Genomic DNA, 19,828 nt, shown 5'->3' with positions numbered 1-19,828 from the left:
ATAAGATGGAGAAACTTACTAGAACATACATTAGGGAAATCGTGCGACTGCATGGTGTTCCTATATCCATTATCTCCGATAGAGATAGTAGGTTCACCTCAAGATTCTGACAATCACTACAACATTCCCTGGGAACAAGGCTGGACATGAGCACAGCCTACCAGCCACAGACCGACAGACAAAGAGAGAGGACCATCCAAACACTGGAAGATATGTTGAGAGCCTGTGTGACTGACTTTGGATACGCATGGGATACTCATTTACCTCTTGTCGAATTTTCCTACAATAACAGTTATCATACGAGCATCAAGGCTGTCCCATTTGAAGCCCTCTACGGCGGGAAGTGCAGATCCCCTCTACGCTGGGCTGAAGTGGGTGACACCCAGTTGGCTAAGGGGAAAACTTCTGACAGTACTCTCACAGGCCCTAAAATCATTCGGGAAACGACGGAGAAGATCGTTCAGATCCGCGAACGATTGAAAGCCTCCAGAGACCGACAGAAAAGTTATGCCGATAAACGTAGAAAACCGTTGGAATTCTACGTGGGCGACCACGTTTTATTGAAGGTCTCACCCTGGAAGGGCTTGATACGCTTCGGAAAGCGTGGAAAGCTAAATCCAAGGTACATTGGGCCTTTCGAGATTCTCGCAAGAATCGGCCCAGTGTACCTTAATAATAAAACCCCAATGAAATAAAATGCATGCCAATTTCGTTGATATATTTTAGTACATAGTGCTTGGAAAATTTGACCTTTATGCAGGTCTACAATACATCAATGTAAGGATAAACATTGATAGCATAACGACCCCTCGATAGTTTAGTCACTTATTCACAGGATCGAACCTACATACTGGAAAGAGTAGTACTGATTTGTGCATGTCTAACCCTATATTGAGTATGGATGTATATCATTTATTAGGTAGTTAATTGCATATTATTGACAAAAGGTACTTAATTATGTTTGAATTATATTTTCAGTCCAAAAGAAGTGCTCGGGAGCAAAAGGAAGTAGTAGTGGCTTATCGGGAAGCTTTGGAATGAACAAACGAAGAAAAATGTCAAAAACACAAAGGACTCGACGAGTAGGGACATCTACTCGATGAGTTCCCAAAAAGATTCGCAAAGCAGGAGAGTCTTTGACTTGCCGTACATGGGAATTTAATGAGGGACTTGACGACTCAAGTCGAATCTATAAAAGAAACCCTCCAGATCGATAGAGAGACTTCTGAGAACCCTAGGAGGAGGAGCTGCGATTCAGAGCGAAAAAAGGCATCTGGAAGAGTGAAGATTCAACCCAATTCAAGTTTTGAAGGATAAATAAGCCATACTTTGATTTCTCTTAACTAGATCTAGTACTTAAACCATGTTTATATTTTTGAATTTCATTTTTGAGTTTTCTACTATCTTAATTATGAGCTAAACTTGCTAGCTTTTGTTTGGGTAAGACAATTTTTAGACTATGGTTTGATTATTGGTAGGATTAACTTTTAATTGGTGATTTTGTTGAATTAAGCTTGTTAAAGATCCTTATGCATTCACCATATCTATTTTCTGTTATTAGGAAGACAATTAGGTCGCATGAGCATCTCTTAATTGTTTACCTCATCTGATCTATGTGAACACTTTATTATATGCCTAGGATTAGTGAATATGAAACTAGGATTAGTTAGAGAATGGATAAGTTAATGTGTGAGCTTGTTTGATAAACCAACAATAGGAGGCTAATTGAATTGACCAATTTGATTAACCATTACAAGTCTTATTTAACCCGAATAAATAACCTAGAGAATTAATTAATTTAGACAACTGGCCACTGCTTGAATTATTATATTTTCTAAGGATTAGAATAGCGAATGTGAATCTAATCACTTGAATCAGTAGCGAATAAAAGTTTAATGCATTGCACTATTACCATTAAATCAACCATAGTATCAATTGAGTCGAACCTGAACAGAAGTCCCTTTAGATATTGAATTTAGGTTATCTTTTGCTTGCTTAGTTTTTAGTTAGTTATTTAGTTTAATTGTTAGTAAGTTTCTAGTCTTGTAAAACTAGAGAAAACCCTTCTTTATTATTTTATATTTTGTTTTTAGATAATTTTATTAATTAGTTTAATTGTCATTCCCTGAGTTTAATACCATGCTTACTAGATCTATACCACCAATTGATATGTCCACTGCCTTTTGTGTGATTAATTTATAATTTAGGAGTGGGACTAAAACTAATTGAGTTTACACACATCAAGCACCAATGCTTACTTGGAAAACCTAGTATATAACAAAATGTGAGTTGTATAAGCACTACTCGCGGCATGTGGTGTCCTTGGGTCCTCGTAGAGCGGCCATGGGTTCCTGTATCGCTCTAGTCTCCGCTCTGGCTTCTGCCGCTTGGTGCTCCACCTCAATCACACGTTCCTCCATCGTGGCCTGACGTTCCCGAAACTCCCTGATCTCGGCTCGGGTCGTGGTTACCTCCTTCTAAAGGGCCTTGGTATAATCTCGGGTCTGATCATAATGTTCTTCAAGACGACGAAGAAGGACTGCAGTTACCTCGGCAGTGGCTCCGATGTCTAGAATGCGGTTAGCGGAAGCCCTAGTATGCTCGTTGTGGCATGCAGTACGATGAACAATGACAGGGAGAGCCCTGTTTGCTGAACCCCCGTTATGGAGGTTGTAAAATCGTTTCTCCACACCGTATGGGGAGCGTTGACCTTGTTCGTGACTCTACCTCCACAAGTTATCAACCCATGGTGGGATCGTGCCATGGAAGATTGGCCTGGGCGCAGAGTTGCTGATGGAAGGGAGTGGGTTGAAGACTTCAGGCTCCTCGTTGGAGTCCTCCCCAATCACCTCCTCATCCTTGTCCTCCTCCGGATCCTCTTCAAGATCCTGTTCGAGGTCCTCTTCGGGATCCTCTTCGATTTAGCCATCATTTCCTTGGTTGGGAAAGTAGGGATCTCTGGGGTGGTGAAAACCTACAATGTCGACTGTGCCATAATAGATGCATGAGAGATGCATAGTGAATTCAGATGATTAGTTCAATAGTATTCTAAAATACTCCTATAGTAAATTAAACCTTATGTTCGGTTCTTAGAGTTTCTTTGTATGGGGTGTTGGTAAGTATTTAGGCTTTTTGTCCACCACAACTATTCTCAAACGCATGTTGGTTTATATCTCGCATCAACGTAGTTGATCAAGCTATATTTATCCCGATATGATTACATAACCATCTAGGCTTATTCGTAGTGTCCAACTCATCATTTTACTTTTTGTATTGTTCTTGATATGACACCGTTCTAGTAGGTATGTATGTACTTATACTTGTGCGAAAATGTTTAGTCATAGAGTTTTAGTCCCATTTTATTTATAGTTGTACATCTTGGGTGGTTTGATATACTTAGTTTACTATAAAAATGCTCTGATACCAATATATCACACCCCAAAACCATGATAGTTGAAACGTCTAGGGGTGGATGACTTTCATGTATTGTATCATAACATAGAGAATAATAGTGACCATAGCAAACACAACCATCATAAATATAATTGAAAATTTTACATTTTTGCATGAGTTACATGTTTCAAAATCAATTACAATATGATGATAAAAATTGAGTTTTTGTCTAACGCCTTAACGTCCCATCCTCAAAAGTTGGTAGTTACCTGTTTTAGTGACTTCCTGAGAATACAAGTAATTTTGAAATACTATCAAGAATTAAGTTGGTGAGTTCATAAGAATTTGTAATGAGTGAAATGTAATCCTTTCCTTGTAAATGATAGTGTTTATTTCCAGGAAAATCCAGTAATTCCTTAAAATGAATTGTAGTCCTAGATAAACCCTAAGACCGGAGTGTACATGTACATCATACTTAAAGGAGTAGTGTGCGGTTTTAAATTTATATAAAACCGTTTAAATGTATGTTTTCATGTAAATAAATGTATCATTGTTTCCCCATATAAGTTATTATAATCGTGCTAACGACATAGATGGCTTGTTACGACGTTCTTCAGGCATGGGAATGTTATGACATTTGTCGCCCTAGACCTTCCGGTCTAGCTGTTGCAAGTAGCTTAGGTGTGGCGTTGTCAGTCTTGTATAGATAGATACACAAGTATCACCCACTGTTACTGGAGACTCCGGTTATAATACATGGCTTTTCTAAGTACATTGATTTGTACGGTGAAGACTTTAGCTCAAAAAATTTGATTCAACGAGTTTGCGTGTAGTGAAATGAAAATCCCTTTAGTATGTGGAAGTATTACCTTTCCATTGAAATTTCATAGTGTAAAATAATCATACCTTTAAATAATTATTTATTCCTCTCAAAATGGTAAAATAGTGTAAAGGACCCATAATTATACCTATTATAGTTTATAATAAATATTTCATTGTAATGAAAACCTTTGTATGTACCATTATCACTTTTCCATGATAATAAAATAATATGAAATAATAATATACTGAATTTTATATAATTATACACTTTGCTCAACATGTTACAAAAGTGTTAAAGTCTCATAAACTATACTTATATAGTTTATTTTAGTAATTAAAGTTTTGTACCATATATATATATATATATATATATATATATATATATATATATATATATATATATATATATATATATATATATATATATATATATGGGATAGTTCAAACTAAAACAGTAAATAGTATGAGAACGTAAAAACACTATTTTTATGTTATTATTTGACAACGAATTTTGTATCTACAGCTTTATATCATTATTCAATAAAGAATAAATGAATTGTTACAGAATAAAACTAAATTTAGAACTCACTACAAGAATGTAGATACATAAGTTTATAATAGAATAATAACATTGTAATGAATATATGAGTAATCAAACGTTAATATTCATATTAAAATTACTTCAACAATACACATATACAACATTCATTACAAAATAATAACATAAATATAGTGTTTTTAGGTTGTCACACTATTTACTGTTTTTATTTTAACTAACTTCTATATATATATATATATATATATATATATATATATATATATATATATATATATATATATATATATTCATGTATCGGGATAGTACAGTTAGATGTCATAAATAACAAGTAAGTTACGTCTTAACACGAATAAATGGGCCGTTATTTCTAAAATGTTCATTTTTCTAGTTTTTGACATTTAACGTCACAACGGCAAAATAGTGAATTATAGTTACGTACAAACTTATTTATACGTTTTTGTGACTTTTATGTCAAGTAAATCTTATATATTTTAATCACATATTTTTAGCCAAAAACCCACCACAAATGGTGCCATAACCTAGTCATTATCATTTTAGTTAAATTAAGCATATTAATTTTATAAAAATCCTAGTTTTTATAGTTTATATTTTTGCCCTTTTTTTCATGAGAATATCTAGCATGGTTAAACTTGTTTTTTTATGGTTTTGTATTTTTAGCAAAACTTTACATGTAAAAGTTTATAAGCTTAGTAGTAACACTATTTCATGTTTTTAGCACTTTTACACAAAAAGTAAAAAACAAAAAACATACTACAAATTTTAAATTAGCACAAGTTCTCTTTTCTTTTACTTGTATTCTCCCCCTAAAACATTGAAATCTCGCAAACATGGAGGGGTATGAACTCACCTTATATGTTTTCTTGATGAGTGGAAGATTGTGTATGAGAAGTTCCAAGTCAAGAACACTTGAAAAATAGTTGGAGATTTGATGGTCCTATGGATATTTATACATTAATATGTGTGTGGGTGATTTTAGATTAGTATAGAAGTATGTAGAATGATTAGAGATTGGAGGAAATACTTACCCAAAAAGACCCAGGAACTATCTTGAAAAATCGTTGCTAGAGAGAGCGTGTGAGAGTTCTTTTTGGAGATGGTGAAATGAAGAACAATTCCCTGATCATGGATTATAAGGGAGAAGTAAGGCAAGTAGAGGTGTGGTTAGGAGAATTTATGAGGGGGACAAGGATTTGAGCAAGGATTTGAACAATGTAGATGTATTTGATTGAAATTTAGTATTTAGATATTAGAACAGTACAAACAACATAGGCTGTAATGATTTCATATATCAGATAACGTCTTTCATTAAATAATTGTTGTGTTCTATATTAGCTTGTTTAATCCTTGAATAACTTGGTTATTATAAATGCCTATAGTTGTTCATAGTTGTGGGAACATCTATGAAGCAAGACTAATATGAATGGATTCATTAATTTTCGTGGAGAAGAAAATAGCAAGAGTTGATACCAACCTCATAGGTAATTGATTATGAGAATAAGTATTGGACTTGAATCACGTCAAAATCAATTTGTGGATCGTGATCAAAAGTGATGTTTGATAAATGCTTTTATCTTTGTATTCTTCGACCTGGGATACATATTTTGGACTTGAGTGTAGGAATTGTTCTGATTTTATATTGTTTAACAATGTTTCATAAAAGGAAGTTATAACGACCATCGTTGGGTCTAGCATGAACTACAAGAAAGGCATATGTAGTTAATATGGTATTTATTCCTCTTATTCATTGAGAGTTACACATCTAAGGTCTTACTAAAAGTTGAACACCACATATGATTGATCATGATCCATATCTCATGTTCAACATGATGTTTGAGGAAAAGGAATAATTGACACCACACCTTAGTAACAATTGTTTCTTAGAGGTCCTTGAATTGGTTGTTATTGAGATTGGACCCTTCGTATGTTGTTGGGGATAGTAGTTCGTTTCTAGATGTCAACTAATGTCTATGCCAATCTATAATGAATCTTGTGCAACTGGGAGATTGTTGGATCTATACACTCATGAATCATTATTGAGTGATATTGCTAATAAAATATGATCGTATAGGGTCACATATTAATCAAGTTGGCACTTATTAAATATTTATTAAGTATTTTATTACTATTTTTAACTCTTGTATTTAATTAGAGAAAAATCATTGTTTTATGAAAATAATAATTAAAGAGAAGGCAATCTATTTATTATATAATATGGTATGATTAAATAAGTCTACAAATGTTTTCGACACTTTGGCTAACCATAGACTTACTAGTTATTTGGTCTTTTAGTCATAGGAGCCAAGAAACATTTTTTGTCTTCTTCTTGGACACATGTTCGAAACAATTTTTAATAGGTTACATGGGAGTATATAAGAAAGTCTTATGCATGAGAAAAGTTGATCCTTTTGGTCTTGTGAAGTCTTCAAGCCACAACCTCTTTCTTTCTCTCTCTCTTTCTGTCTCTCTCTCTCTCTCTCTCTCTCTCTCTCTCTCTTTCTCTCCCTTTCTCTTTCTCTCTCTCTCTCTCTCTCTCCCTCTCTCTCTCTCTCTCTCTCTTTCTCTCTCTCTCTCTCTCACATACTTTCTATTTCTTTCTCTCTCTCTCTCTATATATATATATATATATATGTGTGTGTGTATCTTTTGAAGCTAGCTTTGGTGAAAAAGTCATCCTTAAGTTATCTACTATAGTGCTTATTTGAGTGACGTGTTTAAATGCTTAAGACACTCAATATTACAAGAATGAACTAGCATTCTAGGTGTGACTTATTATTTATGTCCTATAGAGAAGATCATCTTCTTAACCCCAAAACCAACAGTGTTCAAAAGCACCAAAGGTTGTCATTAAAAAACCCTATGATTGTTTTTAATATCATTGTATCCTCTGCAAATGGATCCTAGATGGTTTGGTTGTTATAAACTTGAAACTAATATTGTTATTTTATATCTTCTGTTACCTGATTTTTAAGGAAAAAAAAATTCTTATATTCTGTATTAAAGGCCATCAAGATTGATTTTACAACACAAACCCCACACACAGTTGTGATAAATGGGGAACAACAAGGTGTCATGGAATTGCATAGACGTGACAAATCCCTTCTTCAACCCAGGGAAGAAGTGTTTGGTGACATTGATGTCGGAAAAGACACCTTGAAGAAGCTTTTAAAGAATGAGTTTGTGATCAACAACTTAGGAGCTGAAAAAAAAAGATATAAAGGGTGGAGTTTTGGAGGGAAATAAAAGCATTATGGTTATACATTTCTCACTACATTGACAAAGTCTTGCTTTTGTTCTATTGTGATCAGTCTAAACTTATTGGTACTTCTTTGGCGATACAAGGCAATCAGGGATAATCTTATTGGGAAGTGGTCAAGTGGATCTTATGATACTTGAAGAAAATGCTTGATGTTTATCTGGTGTATGGTGCTAATGCACGACATAAGGAATTAGTTAGATCGATAGACTCGGGCCATGGAGGTGATTTGATGATAAGAAGATCATCAGGAGTTGGTCTCGTTCAGAGTCTTGTTTTGAAACTAAGAAACCTGTCGTGTTACATGATAGGTTTTGCATTCAAAAGTTCGGCACCAAGGAGAAATTTAGAATACATGTTGACAAGGTCGTTTCCCATGGAGAAGTTTAATCTTTTCTTGGACTTGGATAATATTTGCAGGTACTAAGTCCCTTCAGGGCAAATTCGCAGGAAAGACTAATGAGAGGAAGTTCTTGGTTTCTTGAGGAGTTTAGAGGATACTCAAGTCAAGGTGGGGATTGCAAAATACGACTTAAGCATTTAGCATATATAACAGAGCATTGCGACAAAGCATTATGGTAGAGCATTCTAACAAAGGATTGTGGTTGAAAGCTCTAGTTACTGAAAGCTTTGGTGAGTGAAAGTTTTGTGTAGTGATTGAAAGCTCTTCTTCTGAATGAAAGCTCTATTTGGCAACTGAAAGCTCTTCTGGTAAGTAAAAGCTATATTGGTAAGTGAAAGCTCTTCTCAACAAATCAAAGCTTTGTTGGTGAGTGAAAGGTATGTTCGGGAACTAACATATCTAATGGTGAGTGAAAGTAGTTGCATGACGACATGTGTTTAGTTGACACCTTTCATAGACCTATTGACTAATGGGATTGACCCATTAGAGTTTTAGTTATTATCGCTAGTTTATAAATAACGATGCCTTCTAGTCACTCAATCCTACCTTGAGTGTCTGGTAAGCTTAGTGAGTAGGCTGAATCTCTGTTAGTTGTACTTGTAATCTCTATTTTGAGAACTTTGTGAATAAAAGTATTCCCCTCCTTCCCCTAAATGTAGGTCACCTTGATTGAACCACGTAAATATTATGTCTTTTGTGCTTGTGGTTTCATGTTTTATCCGTATTTCTTCCTAACAAGTGGTATTATAGTTTGTCAAGTAATCATATATGTTCTGATTCTTAACAAGTGTCGTTTTGTTTTCCTAACACCTCTATAATTCAACCTTTAAATGTGAGTTCTTTACCTTCCATTGGTCTTCTTCATAAAAACTTATTTGCATCCAACATTGTTTTGGTCAAGTCGAGGTTTAATAAGTTTCAAACTTGGTTATCCTTGGTGAACTCAGTGGTAATTCTGTTTTGGATAATAAAGTAAAGTGTTTTACATGTTCCATCTAAAATCCACTAGGACGATATTATAGTCAAAATGTGTTTCAGTGTTGATTACCAACTTGTCATCAAGTTCAATATTCATCTTATATCAACATTAAATTTTATTTTATATATGAATGAATACATATCATCCAGTTTTGATTGAATTTAGACAAAATATATTACAGACATGGTAATAATAGATACAAAATTAATTGAATATCAAATATGGTATTTTAAAATATTAAATTTTAAAATCGTTAATTTTATTAAATAAGTGACATAGTATAGAATTGTATTGATGTATTTAAAGTATGTGTTTCAAAAGAATGGTATAACAAAAAAAAATAAGTAATTATAAGTTGTTGATTTTAATTGCTAGGATCGAAGGTGGACTAAAAGCAACCTTATGTTGTTGTTTGTTGGTAGTGGGGTGTTAGAATGTGGAACCTCCACAAATCATACAACTCGGTGGAGTCAGCGCACGCTTAAACAAACACGAAACTGTATTTCATTTTCTTAGGTGCATGAAATCATCATCTTTCTATTTCTCATCTCTATCTTTATATACAGTCGGGTTTTTTTTTTTTTTTTTTTTTTTTTTTTTTTTTTTTTTTTTTTTTTTTCTCGCAGCCAATTATATCTAAACAATTTTAAGACTACTAAAATATTATTTCCATATATATATATATATATATATATATATATATATATATATATATATATATATATATATATATATATATATATATATATATATATATATATATATATATATACTAGTTTATAACCCATGATAACCATAGTTATAAAATTAATTAAACTTTCGTATTAAAAATCAAAATTATTAATAAATTATTACTTAAAAGATATTTTTTTAGTTATATAAAATTATAATCGTTGATTTAAATAAATACGTGGAGTTATATCATTTTATAATTTATATTAATTTTTTTTAATCTAATGTTATTAATTTAATTTAATTAAAGGGAGAAATTTTAAAATTTGAAATTTAAAATAAAGAATCAATTATTAATTTAATAAAATTAGAATAGGAATTTTAAATTTTGAAATATGAAATGAATAATTATTAGATTGATAAGTGGCATGATAAATTATATATAACATTAATGAAGGGTTCTAATTGAATAACACTCGTTAATATGTGATTAAACCTATTTTTTTATTAGAATAGGGAGATATAAAAGAACCATAAGAACCCTCATTTTTCTATTTACTATGTTAACATCATGATTTTTTTAGTAAGAAAAAGACAAAACCGTAATTCTTACATCATAATATTTTAATCATACATTTATTTGTATTTTCACAGGAAAATTATATCAAAAAATTTCCAACATAATACAGTTCATACGTATTTTACATCACAAAATTGACAACTTAATTCAATCTATTATACATTAATTAAGAAGTTAAACTCAAACTCTACTACCACCACCACTATCAACCGCAACACACCGCCACCAACCACTTATTCCTCTGTTGCAACTATCATACTTTCAAAATCAGGTATGTATATAAAATAATATATTGACATCTTAAATATTACATTTATAATTTAATAACCCTAATAATTCACTAAAGTTTAATAAAAAGAAATTATAAAAAGTTATACATTCTTACATATTTATTCCACATAAAAAATTAATATATCCAAAAAAGAATTATTAAATGGATTTATATATAATTTATTCATGTTTTAACAAAAAATCATAAAAACATTCATAGCTTAATATAATAGATTCACAATTTAATATATAAAATTCACAACTTCATTAAAAAAATTCACAATTTAATACATCAAAATTATACATTCTCAGCAATATTCTCTACTTGAAACTCACATTTATGCATTTAGATTTGAAGTGTAATGTTTTTTACAATGTTTAATTTGCATAATATTTACGATTGAAACATTGCATAACCTATTAAAAAAATAGAGAAAATCATATGTACGTATAATTATTCATTTATCTACTATTTTAGAAGCAATAAAATAAATAAAAGTTTAATACATAATTCACAATTTAATACAAATTTTTTTTATATATTTACACTTACATCCTATACTTAAAACTTACATTTATACATTCAAAATTGGAGACTATTCATTCTTTCAAAGTTTAATTTACACACTATTCGAAGCATAAAATTTACATACTTTATTAAAAATAAAAATAAAAAACAGATCTATGTATAATGCTTATTTCATCTTATATTTCAGAAGTAAACATAAAATATGCTTATTTCATCTTATATTTCAGAAGTAAACATAAAATTCGTAAGAAGTTCACAGCTTAACATACTAAATTCAAAAGATAATATAGTTAATTCAAAGTTTAATAAAAAAAAATTCACAATATATAGTGAAATACATTCACAATTCATTCACATGTTAAAACTTACATCTAGTGGTGTTGGAATGTTGTATTAGATAGAGTTAAGATATTCATCAGAATTTACAGTTTAAGAAAAACCTAAATTCATATTATTTAAAAAAATAACGCTAACATACAAACATATTGTATTTAATTCACAACATAACAACCATAAAATTTAAGTTGTGAATAACAGTTTTATGCACATAATATAACAAATTAGTAGAAGATGAAAAAAATTTATCTATAAAACTCGACATACTTGATGTTAATCGAAAATTTATCTGTAAAAATTCAGATCTGATGCAATCCATAATGAGATGCACCACACAAACCATATCCATACATGAAATGCATCAAATACATTAGATCTGATGCAAATCTAGTGTTAGGTAGTATATTTGGTGTTCAAAACTCCGTTGATCTCAAGATCAGGTTCACCAGTGGTAGGATCTGATGCAGATCTATGCCTAAAAGTGTACCAAACAGATCATATCTGACTAAATCTGAAAAATCGATGCCTTTGGTTTCAGATCTTAGAGGTAGATATTGGTTGTTGACTTTTTTGGTGGCCTAAGGAGAGGAGGCGACATTGGCGACATGTTTTGGTTCTTTGGAAAGGTCGGTGGTTGCAAACGAACCACAAATCACATATCTGAAGGTGTAGAAGACCGATGTCGGCAGTAGTGATAGGGATTCAACGGTGATAATGGTAGCTTACATCGACGGTTACAGATCTGGTGGCACTTTAACTTTGTCAGCGGCAACAGGTCACCAAAGTGTGACAACCGGAAATTTTCAATCGTACAAACCCTGCAGTTAAGCACTTCAAATAAAAGTTAAATACTTTTCTAGTAATTTTTAGCCAGTTTAAAGTCCATTTGAGTATTTTTAATAATTATTCATGAAACGAACAAATAAAAGGAAGTATTCTCTCGGTTCTTGGAGTAGCAAACGCACATACACCACCTTAATGAGGAGTTCACGACCAAACTTATGGAGTTTAGGACGTAAACACCATTAGGGCCGCAAACTCATGCATATAGCATGAGTTTACTGTTCATTCTCTCATTCTCCAACTTCCCACCTCAAGAACCCCCACCATTCTCTCTCAAGTATCATCCCACTCTTCTTCCGATCTTTCGAAAACGTAAGTGTTTCTTCACTAGATTTGTTGTTATAACATTACATCTCGTTGTTATACATTATTTCATCCATACATTCTTGATTTTCACTTAGATCTTCAAGTGTTCTTCAAAACACGAAGAACACAGATTAGTGTTCTTGGACCTTAAACACCCAATCAAGCTTCTATCTTGTAAGTACACTTGTCCTAGCTTGTTTATGTACTTGAATGAACTTGTTTACACTTAGAAAACACCAAGAAAAGATAAGATCAAAGGTGTTTACGGCCAGGACATATTCTTGGGCCGTAAACCCGTATAAGTGGGGCAAAATGAACCCTAGTCCCTTCCTTGGCCTTGGATACTAGTCTAGATCACTTCCTTGAATTGTTTAGGACCTTAAACATCAAAAAGACCATGAACCTTTAGAGTTTATGGTCATAAACCCATGAAGAATGGTCCATTGGTCGTAAACTCTATAAAGAGGTGATATTGTGCCCCTAATGCTTCCTAAGGCTTGGACTTGATCATAGAATGCTTGCTGTTGACTTATAAGACCTTAAATCACCAAATGGCACTAAGTACCATGAGTTTATGGGGGAAGTGATCTTAGGCCGTAAACTCGTTAAGGAGTGGTCCTTGGGCCATAAACTCCAATGCCATGCCATGCAACCTTTAGATGCAACCCTTTAGTACCTATAGCACTTGAATCAAAGTGCTTTCATGTCCTAAGGATTCCTAACTTAGTTAATTAGTTGTTAAATGACTAATTGGATACATATACGTGTTATTATATGTTATATAGGACCATTGTTTGTGTTCAAGGCTTCACTTGACACCTAGCACCTTGTCCAACACTTCTGTACAATTCACTCACTACAGGTGAGTTCATACCCCCCTAATTAACCTTTTAAATGTTTTAAATGCTTTTATGGGGGGCGGGGGGGGGGGGGATACAAGTTGAACCATACTAGTTATTATATCAATCACATGTGATTAATAACTAGCATAAAAATGGATTTACTACACTTCAAACTATTTTATCAACAAAACTACTTGCAAATGATTGCCAAACACTTTTACATGTTAAACTCATTATAAAACTTGGTTTTAGTTTACAAATCTTTACTTTCAATTCTTTAAACTCTTTTATTGCCTAATCATGTCCAATACATATGTAGTTATATAAATAAGGTTTGAAGGACTTACAACTGATAATACACTCTATTCCTTGTTCCTTGTTTGGTTGTTGACTTAGAGTACCCTATTGTTTGTCCGAGTGTCATTTGATCGTTAGTTATATATCATGTGTATATGTGTAGACATAAAAGCTTGTTATCTCATTTAAGTACACTCGAATATACATTCAACATTACTATTAAACTATAATAGGTATAGTTTAGGGTTATAATGCTTACTATTACTAGTACAAAGAATCATAGAAAGAGTCAGTTCATACATGATTCACTACACACTATAAATAATACATACACGCCACTATATAATTGAACATACTATGATGAGATTCAGAGATAACATACACTAGTATATACTATTCATACACACTATATACTATACTAGAGAACATACTATGATGCGAATCAAGGAAGACATACACTACTCTAATACATACACTACATACACACTATAACATAAATGTGAAGCACTACTTCGGGGCATGGCATCTCTGTTATGGCTCATCTTGTATCCAGACTCTCATGGAGGGAGAGCGTAAATTCGTGTATAAATCTATACTGGAATGACCATCCTACACCTTGCTGCTAGCTACAATGGGAACTGCAGGTCCACGGGTGATGAATGTCATAACATTTCGACGTCTTACATCTTCATGGTTCACTAGGTGAATCAAGTATGGTTACAATTATATCACATTATACCTTAATTAACAATTGGATTAAGGTAGATAGTACAATAGTATTAATAATATTATTATACAACAATACTACATTATTTTCCCCTTTACATCTACTTTGTGATCTCCTCACAATAAAGAGTAATGTAAAAACTATATTTTCACTAACGATAATCATGTTTTGGGAAAATACTCACTTTTACAAAGAACAAACATACAGTACACTTGATGCCTTGGTAGAAGGCTGCTTTTAATGGAAACTATAGGTTTTTCTAAGAGATACAAACGATTTCTACAAACATTTTACATATTTTACACTCAAACTCTTACAAACGTGTTCATACAAATTATGACACTAAATACTGATGAACTCACCAACATTAATGCTGATAAACTCTTTCAAAATAACTTTTATTCCTAGGTCATCAATATACAGGTACCGAGGCCAGCTTTTGAGAAGTTGGAGCACATACAAGGCTCATCTTTTATTTTGATTCATATTTTGGTGTCTTATAAACCACATAACACACTTGTATTAAAATTTTATATTTAATGCAATGGATGCTGTTGTTTACTTGTTTACTGTTATACTGTGTTGTGATACTATACATGATGTCCTCTGCCCCAGAACGTTTCCTCCGTTCTTGGTTTTGGGGTGTGACACCAAAGGAATGATAGTGGTGATAATTGTCGGAGGTCGGGTGGTCGTCGTCGACGGTGGCTGCGAAGGGCATCACCGATGGTAGAATCAAAGGGAGAGATTCACCTGACTGAACCTAACTGGGAGGAAAGAAATAGTTTAGATCTAGATCTAGATCTGATTTTGAGATATAATGTGTGTGTAAGAAAATGTGTTTTAATAAAACTATTAGTGGAATAGACAAAAATACCCTTAATGAAATGGGTTCTTAACTGGTTCTTAACCTTTAGTGGTTCTCATTTGAAATTATATATATATATATATATATATATATATATATATATATATATATATATATATATATATATAGTCCTAATGATGATCCAACATATATTTCGTGTATATCTCACCGGTGGATTTAGAAAACCTCACGAAATAACTGGGATAGGTGTGGTTCCAGGTGTATTGACTGCATCTTTTGGTGTAAATGGTTATTCCTTACCTCAGGACTAAATTGGTTATTGGGCGGTGAAAATTATAACTAGGAGATGTTTAGTTTTGATGACTCCAAAATCTCCAATGACTGCTAAGGTATGCGATCTTTTTGTCTCACTTAAAATTCCTTTGACTTCTTATCATACTATTTTATTTAAGTATGATAAAACTAGCTGTTACTTGAATGACATGCTTATTTTGATAAGTAGTGAAGTAGAGAAATGTAAGGTGTCCCATTATGAAGTATGTAATAGACTATAAGATAAGAAAACCAAGATAGAGAGTTTAGATCTTTTTATTACGAATATTATGTGTGATAGGGACAGTCTTAGAATGGACAATAAAATGTTAGTTAAAGAACGTAATATCTACTGTAACACACCAAAAAATTGTATGGAAACTTAACAGATCTTTATCATTCTGTTGACATTTGTGTTGAAGAACATAGGAAGTTTCTCCCCTTCATTACTTTCAAATAAGAGTTAGCTGATGAGACTAATTTCGACTATGAGAGTAAAGTAGCTAACCATACCACCATTCCTTATGATTCAGATGCTTATAGTGTTGTTAACATAAATGATTGTTTAAATGATGATTAACTTGTTAACATTATGAATGAGACCTTGACTAAAAATTAACAAATAAAATTTTTTAAAAAGACTAAAAATACGATACAATGTAATTAACTAAATTTTGCTGATATTGAAGATGGTTATGATAATATCAGTGAAATCGAGGAATAGGAATGTGTTGATTATTCGAAATTATCAATCATTAATGTCACCTCATTAGCTAAAGACAAAGATGTTGTTGATTCAAAAGAGAAGCTAAATGATGAGTCAACTTTAACAGATAATACTTGTGATTCTGAAAATGAAATTGTTGTTAAGGATATCAAAAATAACAAAAGTGATAGTGACAATGATTCTTCTGAGAAGGAAATTGCTTGATTAGTGGAAGCACAAGTGTATGAGGATACCTAGTAATTCTAAAAGATTTTGAAAAAAAAAGAAAGCATTATTCGGAAACGAATACTATTCTTTATCCTACATGCATCAAATCAGGTGTCCAAATCAAGTGTTTGTGACGAAAGGAAATGTTAATAATTTTGCTCCAAAAATAAACAAATTGTTGAAAGAGGAAAATCAAAATGTGATTGATGATTGTTTTTACTCAAACCAGAATATGGAATAAAAGAGGTTAAACAAAATATCATATGTTTTCCAACGACAAAAGAGTCAAAAATCATTTTACAATGAAAATGAAAAGAAGTTGAACAAAGTTTGGGTAGTGAAAACAGAAAAAACAAACGTTGAAAGTAAAACTGAAGCAAAATCTAAGCAATTTTTCCCTAATGATTCTTGTACTCAAAAGGCCAAAGTTCAAAATTTTAAGAAGAAAAAAAATTTGTTTTACAAAAAGTTTCTTTCAAAAGTCAAAATGGAAATTTTCAAAATCAAAATGAAAAGGTTGAGAAATCTAATTTCAAAAATGAAATTTCAGGAAAGAAAGCATGAAACAAAGTTTATTAGAAATTACAAAAAGAAAAATTACATGCAAAATTTCCGAAATATAAGAATTCTTTAAATTATGAAAAGAAGTTTTCATAGACATAAAAAATTCATACTTCAAAATATTTCTCTCAAAATAACTTGAAAAATTGAAAAAGAAAAGTTGAAAATAAAAGTGGTTCTTTACGAAAAGTGAATGAGAACAACGGAGCGAAAATTTCAAATCTAACTTAACAGAATGAACTATAAAGTTTTTATCAAAATTATATTGAGAAAAATGTTCAAAATATAAAAGATTTTTCAAAATAATAAAATAAATACACAAGATCATTTTTACAATAGCGGACAAAGTAATTTTTTCTCAAAATCGAAAAGTTTTTCAAACATTTTCTCATTTTGCTTATCAACAAAAAAAACCGCTTTTAAAAATGACCAAAACAACAATAATCAAATATGAATTTTTCAAAAATGAAAAATGTTGCAAAAAAGTACCATTCAAACCATATGGTCCTATATTTTCAAAACCTGATTTGAAGCAAAATTCAAAAGTATGTTTTGTCAAAGGCAGAAATAACACGAAACATCTTAATCATTGGTTGGAGGGAAAGGGAAGAAAAGTATTCTCATGAAAAAGTCGAAGAGGCTGATGAGAATTACTTAAATGATTCTTTGAATGGAAGTGCCTTATCTAAAGAATATGTGTTTAAAGAAGGGTTATCTACAGAAAAGTCCCAAACTTTTTCCAAAAGTTTCAATAAAGTCTTTTTTTTTAACAGAAAAGTCCCAATATTTAAAAAAAAAATCATATAATCTATCATTTGATGTTCAAATATAAAAATGACTTTTTCGTTAATTTAAGCAAATGGTTATCTACAAAAAAGTCTAAAACTTTTTTCAAAAGTTTCAATAAAGTCTAAAGTCCAAAAAAAATTAACAGAAAAGTCCCAATATTTTGAAAAAAATCATATAATCTATCATTTTCTGTTAAAAAATAAAAAATGACTTTTCTGTTAATTTAGGAAAAAATCAAATTATTGGACTTTTCTATTCAAAAAAAAAAATTAGGACTTTACTGAAACTTTTGATAAAACATCAAAATATTGAGACTTTTTTTTTTCAAAAACAATTAGGATTCTATTGAAACTTTTCAAAAAAGTTTGAGACTTTTCTGTAGATAACCCATTTAATTAATTAAAATGGAAAGAACTCAAAGCAACGAAAGTCGATGTTTCTCAAGGAAATGTTGAAAAAGAGAAACTCAAAATTCAAACTTCGCCATTGCATGAATACATATCACTACATAAAGTTAACGAAGTTGACTTAATTGACAAACTTAAGACTAAAGTTCATAGTTTGATTTTGGGTTCATCATTGCACACTACATTCCATGATAATGTCCAAGGACACAAAAGATCTTGGGGACCTAAATCTTTTTAACTGATTGCACGTACTATGTAACAAGCAATATGACGAAAATTGGTATATCGATAGTGGATGATCGCATCACATGAATGGGAGGAAGGAGAATTTGAGAGGCTTTCGTTCGATAGAGAATGATAGAATAATAATGTTCGGATACAATCAAAAGTTCAAAGTCAAATGATATGGAATAGTTACGAATGGAAATATTACGGTGAAGCGAGTTGCTTATATCGAAGGGTTGAAGGATAACCTAATAAGCGTATCTCAACTTGTGGTTGGAACAGGAAATCAAGTTTCATTTTATGAGGAAGGAAGCACAATTTCAAACAAAGAAACTAAGGAAGTGGTATTGAACTAAAAAAGAAAAGGTGATATGTTCTCTCTCGACATGAAACCAATAGTGGGCATACCTTATGTGTGCATACTGTCGAAATCCTCTTTAAATCTCAGTTGCTTATGGCATTGACGTCTTTCTCATCTTAATTTCAAGAATATGAACACAAACATATTCTTAATGATCTTTTTCGTGATTTAGCTGTTTTAAATTGTGACAATGATTCATTGTGTGCAGCTTGCGAACAGGGTAAACAACATCATTAGGCTCATCCAATTTTAGTGATTCAAATATCATTGAACTGTTGGAACTTCATCAAATTTACTTGTATGATCCTTTAATTGTTAAGTCTCCCAACAAGAAGAAGTACATACTTGTTATTGGTGATGATTTTGCGAATTACTTGGGTCTTCTCTCTTTGAAAGAAGTTTGCAATGGCTTAAGTGACAATTGATTTTATCAATAACATTGAACTAAGTTTGAAAAAGAAAGTTCATAAGATAGAAAGTAACAATGGAACTATGGTAAAAAATATAATTTTAGATTTGTTTTTGACTTAACTAGGAATTTCACATAAGTTTTCATCTCCTTACACACCACAACAAAA

The sequence above is a fragment of the Lactuca saligna genome, chromosome 8 (genome assembly GCF_052625555.1).
Source record: "Lactuca saligna cultivar CGN05327 chromosome 8, ASM5262555v1, whole genome shotgun sequence".
NCBI classification, from domain to species: Eukaryota; Viridiplantae; Streptophyta; class Magnoliopsida; order Asterales; family Asteraceae; genus Lactuca; species Lactuca saligna.
The sequence above is the reverse complement of the archived record's forward strand: the minus strand, read 5'-3'. Positions refer to the sequence as shown.